This window comes from Symphalangus syndactylus, chromosome 11, assembly GCF_028878055.3.
Source record: "Symphalangus syndactylus isolate Jambi chromosome 11, NHGRI_mSymSyn1-v2.1_pri, whole genome shotgun sequence".
NCBI lineage: Eukaryota > Metazoa > Chordata > Mammalia > Primates > Hylobatidae > Symphalangus > Symphalangus syndactylus.
In genome coordinates this window covers 78,735,719-78,745,565 of record NC_072433.2, presented here as the reverse complement: position 1 = coordinate 78,745,565, position 9,847 = coordinate 78,735,719, and positions in this window count along the sequence as shown.

Sequence of the window (9,847 nt, the reverse complement as noted above, 5' to 3'; positions counted from 1 at the left end):
AAATAATACAAAAGAGCCAGGGGAAAGGATCTCAGTATATTAGGGATCAGTTGACATTAACAGTAGAAAGTAAAGTCTTCCGACTTGATATTTCAAAACAATACTAATAATAATGATCCTACACATTTTAGCAATCCATTTCAGAACCTACTATAGGCTTTGTCCCATTTGATTTCCATAATTTGAGGTGGATATAATTATCCCCATTCTATCAGTCAAGAAATGAGGACTCAGATGATAATGAATTTCTCCAAATCACACAATGAAGAAGCAGCAAGTCTGCGAGGTGCCTAAATTAGGCTTATCTTCAATGATCTGAGTAAATCTCTATGATTATTAAGTTTAATGATTCTATTAGTAATGGGTATTTCCAAGTTCAAATGAGTTTAAAATTTTATAAGGCTATCTAATGCCTCGAGAACATTGTCTGTGGAGGCTGGGAATTCTACAAAATAGGAGCTAAAAAGGTTAATTTATTCTGACAGAAGGATGATTAACACTAGGTAAGATTACCTATCTCTAATTAACCTAGTCCATTATTGAGTTCTTAAGAAGGATATGGATAGCAAAAATGTCACTCAGAAAAAATTCAGCTGAGAAAGTTTGAAGACAGCACTGCACTGGGAATGATAATTGTTATATTTGTTAGCCATTGGGTATGCTTAAAATCATTTTCATATTTAAGCCAGAACCTAAAATACTTCTTTACTCAAGCCTCTTTAAGGGAACTATGAGGCTTAAGATTAACAAATACATTTTAGCATTAACTTAAATTAAAAAATGCCTATCAAAAGTTTTAAAAGGAGATCTGTTTTTTTAAAATTAATCTCAAACCTGCTTATATACGAAGGCCTTCCAATAAAGATCATTAAACATTTTACTGAGTTATGTTCTTGACCAATGATTTCATGATAGGCTTAACCTCTCTCCCTCACTCTGACACCCATGTTTTACCTACTACGTTCTGACAGAATGTAAAACAAAACAACTCTAATATTATACATTAATAGTACTTTTGGGGACCTTGAAAAGTTAATGCTACTTTAAAGTTTCCTAACTTAAAAATCGTAAGCATTGAAAGGATCTGGTTTACCATATCCTGTGGGTTAGAGTTTGTGTTTTTTGCTTTTCATTATAGACCACAGTATCAAATAAGAATGGATATCATTTAGTTTAATTTTATGCTACCAGGCACGGTGGCTGACGCCTGTAATCCCAGCACTTTAGGCAGCCAAGGTGGGCGGATCACTTAAGGTCAGGAATTCAAGACCAGCCTGGCCAACATGGTGAAACCCCAGCTCTACTAAAAATACAAAAATTAGTCTGGTGTGGTGGCAGGTGCCTGTAATCCTAGCTACTGGGAAGGCTGAGGCACAAGAATCACTTGAACCTGGGAAGCAGAAGTTGCAGTGAGAAGAGATTGCACCACTGTACTCCAGCATGGGCAACAGAGCAAAACTCTATCTCAAAAAATAAAATAAAATAAAATAAATAATAAACTGTTAAAAGGGATTTTTTTCTGTTGTCTTGGAATTGTTATTATGACTGAAAAAATGATGACAAAAAGTCATAAAGATTCTAGGCTGTTAAAGGCCTCTCCAACCACTGGGCCAGAAACCTCTCTAAGGGCTTATTCAGATGCAAAGGAACCACATCTGCTACTCCCAATCAACATTTCAGCCCTGAGTGAGTGAGCACGAAAATATTTTCCCTCAACCCACTAGAAACCAAGTGAAGAGGGAGTTTCAAAGGAATACAGAGTGGGAGTGCTTGCACAGAGGAAAGACTGACAGCTACTACCTAGTTGAATACTTACAGAGTTGGGAACCTAGAGACTCACCCCAAGTCTGCCTTCAAAGTTCACTATGCCGAGTGAGAGAGTCTGTGGGAGAAACTGATGTGTCTTTTGGAATTTGGAAGCATATCTGAGTATCAAGAATTGCGCCTGATTCTTTCCTAAAGAATTTGAAGATGGAAGACTTGCAAGCAAATCCCGGAAAAGTGGAATTTTTTAAAAAGACCATATTGTGGGGCGCTTTAAAAGAAGGTGGAGAAAACGTCAAACCCATTCTAGGTTTCCTTATTTTTATGGACTGAATGTTTGTGTCCCCCCACCCCCAAAAATTGATATGCTGAAATCCTAATCCCCAATATGATGGTACTAGGATGCAGAACTTTGGGGAGGTAATTAAGTCATGAGAGTGGAGTCCTCATGAATGGGATTAGTACCCTCATTAGAAGAGACATGAGCTTGCCCTCTCTGCTGTCCAACATCTAAAGACACAGCAAATAGATGACCATCTGCAAACCACGAAAAGTACTCCCACCAGACACAGGACCTGCAGACACCCTGATCTTAGAACTCCATCCTTCACAACTGTGAGAAATAAACGTTTGCTGTTTAAGCCACTCAGTCTATGGTTTTCTGTTATAGCAGCCTAAACTGACTAAAACAACATTCATTTACCAACAGGTGCAGAAGGAGGACTTTCAAGTTTGACTCAATTTGAAGGAATATAAACAAGGGAAGAGAAGGCCGGGTGCACAGGCTCACACCTATAATCCCAGCATTTTGGGAGGCCAAGGTGGGCAGATCACGAGGTCAGGAGTTCAAGACCAGCCTGGCCAACATGATGAAATCCCATCTCTACTAAAAATACAAAAAAAAAAAAAAAAAATTAGCTGGGCATGGTGGAGTGCGCCTGTAATCCCAGCTACTCCAGAGGCTGAGGCAGGAGAATCTTTTGAACTCAGGAGGTGGAGGTTGCAGTGAGCCGAGACTGTGCCATTGCACTCCAGCCTGGGCGACGGGGTGAGACTCTGTCTCAAAAAAAAAAAAAAAAAAACCGAAAGGAGGAGAAAAGCACAAGCCCTGGGGTTAACTAACTGCTGCTTCTTAATGGAGTTGCGATGTACACCAAAGGCAAAACTAAAGGGAGACATGAGCCCCTCTCTCTGCAGGCATCCTCATTGATACAGTGAATCAAGATGAAGCTAAACAATCCTAAAAATTGCACCAAGTTATGAGACCACCAACAACAATAAAATCATGCAAAGTCTTGAGGGGAAAGACACTGCCTCATCTCCAATAAGCAACCCCACCATCTCTAATATTCCTCCTCCCTGACAAAGGAGTCAGATACTAATAAAGGGAGCTGAGGAGATTATATTTGAATCAGACTTAAGATTGAATTTTTACACTGGAGTGAAATTAGTTTGGCTTTGTTTTGTGTTTTTAATAACTAAAAACGATGAGAAAGTTGTGGAATGTGACCAAGAAATTGTCTTGGGAGACTCCTACAAAGCGCTATTGAGAATTGTGATTGGAGGAAAAACAAACATTATTGTATTACTATCTACTAAGTAGAATGTACTCAATAATACTGGTTATACTAAAATGTTGACTTTCTAAAGCAGGCTGGAAGGGGTGTGTTTTTGGGGAAAAGTTACATATAGCCTTCATAATAGTAGACAATGGAAAAAAACAACAACAACAAAATCAAAGTCAAATATAGGGCTTATGGAAGCATATTTCAAAATAAGTTTAAAACTATATTCATATTTGATTGCATTATGTAAGTTGAAGACACAAACTTATCTATATCTTTCTCAAAAGGAGACATTTTTAGTACTATAAAGCTTGGCTGTGTATATGATCTTAGTTTTCAAAGCACCGTTTCATACTTTTACTTACGAGCAAGAGAACTCTCATTTCATATCCACCGTGTACACGACAGAATCTAGACCACAGAAAATGTTCAGACAGTGATTTCAAATTAATCTATCACTTCCTACCTACTTCTGCCCTTTGCTATCATATATAGCAATATTTTGGTCATTAATCCATATTAATTAAAGATCAGAGAAGGTGGATAGTTTTAATTATTTTTACAATGTACATGTATTATTTTGTAATTCAGAAAAATTAAACCTTAAAAAGAATTAGCATTTTATTCAATGTCTCCCTCTTCATACCAACTCATGCTTTAATTTGCATAAGCTCAGTACCCACACACAAAATCTACAAATGCTGAGCATCTGTTGGTTTTGCCAGTGTTGCTTCCATTCTCCTTCTTTTGTAAACAGCACCTCTGTTTTCCTTTGAGGAACTTCCCAAACTCCATTTCATATAGTCTTTTTTGGGGTTTTTTTTGTTTTTGTTTTTTGAGATGGAGTCTCACCCTGTCACCCAGACTGCAACGCAGGTGGCACGATCTCAGCTCACTGCAACCTCCACCTCCCAGGTTCAAGTGATTCTCATGCCTCAGCCTCCGAGTGGCTGGTATTACAGGTGTGCACCAATATGACCAGCTAATTTTTGTATTTTTTTTAGTAGAGACGGGGTTTCACCATGTTGGCCAGGCTGGTCTCCAACTCCTGACCCCAAGTGATCCACCCGCCTTAGCCTCCCAAAGTGCTGAGATTACAGGCGTTAGCCACCACACCCAGCCAATTTCATATAGTCTTGATAGAATAGTCGATCTCCTGCCCAAGGGGGTGGGCACAAAATCTAAGCAAGATTATTTAAACCTTAACCTTTCTTCTCAGTATTTGAACCCTAAGCAGTAACAAGAATGAACAAACAGTAGAATTAATTTTTCCCAGTAGTGATACTGAAGCTGTCCATTACTTTCTAAAACCCTGGACACCAAAGCTGCAATAGTTTCTATATCTCTGAAGCATAATTTTTTCTTCAGACTGAGTTTTATAAATCTGTGAGCTACCTGATATATTTATAACAAATTCCACTTTCCAACCTCCACTTCACCCTTAAGTTAGAGTTCGTTTCTGATTGTTTAAGACCAAACCACACAAAAACCTTTGGGATAGGACATGACCCATCTACTGTCCTTCTTCCAGATTCCATCTCTCTTTACTTTCCTAATAGTTTACAGAACTGTTCAACATTTCAACATCCATTTCCTTCAATTCAAGCTCTCTCTAGTCAATACCCTCAACTCACTTGTCCTAGGTATTTCTACTTAACTGTTTGCCTAATAAAAAACTGCCTTTTCCACTCCCAGTCCTGAGGGCTGCTGGAGAAAACCTGACAGTCATAAGGGTTGGTGTCTCAATTCATTTTCAGTTTCTATTCTCAGTTAGGTTTTCCATAGTGATCAGAAGCCTTACTGGTTTCCTGCTCATTTCACCTCTCATTCTCCACAGGATTTTCAGAATTCTCTTCAATCTCCTTAATCTCCAACTAGATCACTCCTTTTCAGCAATGTCTGCACAAAGAAAGTAAAAGCCATGGGATGGAAACTCACTCTTCTTCCGGCCAGAAGACTCTCAAACCAAGTTGTATTCAAGCCATTCTTCTCTCCCACTCTGAATTTAAGTGGGAATGCAGTCTTCTCCTGCACTTAAGATTAATCCTCAGAATTGTGCACCAGACCCTATCCCTTTCTTCCTTCTGAGAGAAGTGGCTTTATCAATTACTTCTGTCTCTTCTGTATCTTTGACCTCACTCTCTAGATTGGCTCCAAGGCAATTACAGGTAAATATGATGAATGCCATCCATCAAAAACTCCTGAAGGAGTCTCCTTTTAGCTACTGCTTTTTTTATTCTTTTCTCATTCTCTACTAAATTAAAGTAGTATATGCCCAGCATGTAAAGGATGGTGATAGAGACAAGGAGGCAGCCAAGGGTCCCCCGGCAAAACCCCACCTTCAAGCCTAGAACAGCCTGAGGCTGAAAAACTGGACTGCCAGTCCCAGAGACTCTCTGACTGGCCTGTGCATTGGGAGGATGGAGTGGAGCCTTAGGACAAGGAGTCTGGCCTCTCCTGTTCCTGGGTGGTAACCTGGGATTCAATCAGTGAGGTGGAGAGCCTGTTGGCAGGACCCAACAAATTCCATTCCTCACCCTTCTGTGTATCTGTGAGCCTAATCTTTCCTGGTCATGTGACAAGAACCAATATTTTTCCTACAACAGTGGAGCACAGGAAAAGGGGGAGTGGGAGCAGTGTGTAAGCAAAGCCCACCTGATTCAGAAGGCACCACACAAAGGCCAGTCCAGCATGGAGAGGTCCAGCCTGGTTAGGGTGAGGATACATCCACTAGAGGGGAAGTCTGAAACAGGGTGGGAGAGCCTAGGTAAGGAAAGAGGGCATCCACATTCAAGGGAGGATGACAGTGGAAACAGGAGATTGATCACATGCAGGGGGGATTGATCAAATAAGTCAATATGGCAAGGCCAATGGGAGCCTGGTTTCTCAGTGTCAAAAAGAAGGTTACCTATATGGAAAGGGAGAAAATTAGAACAAACCCTGAGGTGTTTGATTAGAATTTATGGTATCAGTGTACACTCATGGTTTTACAGATAGAGATAGAGACACAGAGACAGACAGACAGAAATATAGATGCAATTTGCAACTGTGTGTCTATACATTCATATGTACATCTATATATATGATAGCTCTCTCCACTGGGGACAGCCTCAAAGTACACTACACTCTAAAAGTAAGGTGTATACCTAGTGGTCCTTCAAAGACTCAGGGCTAACTTGGAGAAATGGCTGATTCCAGGGCTAGGCAGAGGAATTGCAAGATGAGCTTGTTAAGTACAAGATTACAAGAAGTACAGGAGAAGTACAAGATGAGCTTGTTTCATGTGCCAGAAAAAAAGAAGGTAGTCGAAATATGATGGAGACATGTCACAAGCCACTTTGAAGGGATTTCTACTAGCTAAATTGGGCACAATTTGAAGATCAAGATAAATAATAATAAATTAAGGCTCATATGAATCAATGGTCATATAAATAAACAAACAAATAGAAAGTTTGATAAGAAATAGGATACTTGCAAAGTTTCAAAAAACTTCCATACAAAATACTTACAAATTCCCTATGGTCGGGGTGGGGAACCAAGTAGTTGAGAATTCGGACAGACACATCTTTATTCAAATGATCATTAGTAATGGGACAAACCAAAATTGTACATTATCTGACAGGAATCAATGAGGAGAAAACAGCATCACTTTTGAAGTGTTCCTATCAAAATCGAATCATTCAGCCTTTTTCAGCTGAACCCTAGCACATAGTGACTATTTGCTCAACTCTCTCAAGAATGGTACATAATTAATGCCATTCTAAATGCGTTTTTAAAACTTAATTATTTCATCCAATACATGCTGTGGTAGTTAATTGTATCTGTCAACTTGACTGGGCCCCAGGATGCTCAGATATCTAGCTAAAGGTTATCTGGTTGTGTCTGTGAGGGTGTTTCTGGAAGAGATTAGCATTTTGATTGGTGGACTGAGTAAAGCGGATGGGCCTCCCCAGTGTAGGTGGGCATTATGTAATCCCCCGAGGGCCTGAAGAGAACAAAAAGATGGAGAATGTTTCAATTTGCTTTCTGATTTTTTGCGCTGGTATGTGGATCTATTCCTCCCCTTAGCACTCCAGAGTCTTAAGACTTGTTCTGAATTCAGACTTGTATTAGATTGGTGCAAAACTAATTGCGATTTTTGCTATTACTTTTAATTAAATTAGTTTTACTAATTAGTTTTGCACCAACCTCATACTAAATTACACCACAAGCTTCCTGGATTTCCAGCTTGCAGACAGCAGATCATGGGACTTCTCAGCCTCCGTAACGTCAAGAGCCATTTATGTGTTATTTTTTAATAAATAAATTAATTAATTCCGTTTTTTCTGGAGAACTCACTAATACAGATTTCTTAGGGTGTTAAGCCTTAATTCTCACCCAGAACCATGGTTGAGAAAAAAAAACAGGTTGAACTGTACACAGAGGTACAATCTATAAAATATCTAGTCTTCAAAAGGGTCAAGATCATTAAAGACCAGGAAAAGTTATATTGCTGCTCCCAACAGAAGGAGACTAAAAAGGCCTGAAAACTTTATGTAACAGGTGATTCTAAACTGGATCCTTTTGCCCTAAAGGAGAGTATTGGGACAACTGACAAAACTTGATTGGGATTTGAGTATTAGATGGTAGTAATGTCTAATGTTAATGACTTGATTTCCATGGTTGTACTATGGCTATGAAGGCATAGTCTTTACTGGCAGTGAGGCATCATACTGGCAACTTACTTTCAAATGGTCCAGGAAAAAAAGTCTTCTGTACTGTACCTGCAAATTTTCTGTACATTTTGTATTGTTTCAAAATTTTAAAAATAAAAAAATGAACAAATATAAAACTGAAATTCATCATCCTCCTCCTTCCCCATGTTCCACATCTCAGTGAGGAACTCCACCATTTAGCAAGTTGCCTAGGCCAGAAATCCAGTGTCATCCTTGATTACTCTTCCCTCTAACATTCAATTAACACCATTCCTTTATACTCATATCCAATTACACACCAAGATCTGATGGTTTTACCTAATTATTTCATTATTTTAAAAAATAATTTTAGGCCAGGTGTGGTGGCTCACGCCTGTAATCCCAGCACTTTGGGAGGCCAAGGAGGACAGATGACGAGGTCAGGAGTTCGAGATCAGCCTGTCCAACATGGCAAAACCCTGTCTCTGCTAAAAATACAAAATTAGCCAGGCACAGTGGTGCACGCCTATAATCCCAGCTATTCGGGAGGCTGAGGCAGGAGAATCACCTAAACCCAGAAGGCAGAGGTTGCAGTGAGCCAAGAAAGCACCACTGCACTCCAGCCTGGGCAACAGAGCAAGAATCTACCTTGGAAAAAAAATAAAAATTAAAAAATTAAAATAATAATAATTTTAAAAATTAAAAAATGTACATAAGATTGTTTTGAAATCATATATATTTTAGTGACCAGGGGTTTGCATACCTGACTACTGAATTTACCAAACTTATGATAAAGAAGTGCCTCTACACAGAAATGTTTTTAGAGATTTTAATTTCTAAGAGGGACATCATGTATATATATATCTCAACATATATAACAAAATATTCAGTAATCAAGACCTTTGAAATAAACCTTTCTATTATCTAGATGCAAATCTATTCAGAACACTTTAAATGTCAGCTATATAAGCTATATACTATGTTAAAAATACAGATAAACAATATTACAAGTTTCAGTTAGCTTCCTCTCAGGTATTTTGCTCTTTGCCGTGGTACACAATGGCACTTTTCCTTAGGTCCAATTAAAAGCAGGCTGAAAGATTCCTTGTTCATCAGTTTTAAGTAATATATCAAGTGTAATATAAGCAGAAAAATGCTAAAAGATAATATATGTTTTTTGTTTGTTTGTTCTTTGACACAGAGTTTCGCTCTTGTTGCCCAGGCTGGAGTGCAATGGCACGATCTTGGCTCACCACAACCTCTGAGTCCTGGGTTCAAGCGATTCTCCTGCCTCAGCCTCCTGAGTAGCTGGGATTACAGGCATGTGCCACCATGCCCAGCTAATTTTGTATTTTTAGTAGAGACAGGGTTTCTCCATGTTGGTCAGGCTGGTCTCAAACTCCTGACTTCAGGTGATCTGCCCGCCTCAGCCTCCCAAAATGCTGGGATTACAGGCATGAGCCATTGCACCTGGCCCAATATATGTATTTTTAATATTGCTTTTTAACCATAAAATTTTACTTTAGCCAAAGCTAGTAATCCTTATTTACTTTAACTGAAATCGGATACTTACTTCACAATAGTGACCCTGTGGCAATCAGCATACATTTATGAAAATGATGGTTTGAACCTAAGTCTTATTTTTAATTTATCAGTCTCGTGGTTTTCATGTGGTTATCCAGAAAAACTACTCATCAGTGTCCACAATCATACAATGAAAAATTTCTTAAAGATAACATTCCACTATCAATCTATTGCATATTAATAAACATTTATTGAGTGCATATGTGACAGGCACTATGCTACGTGTTGGAGATATGAAAATGTTTGACATTTGGGCACTAG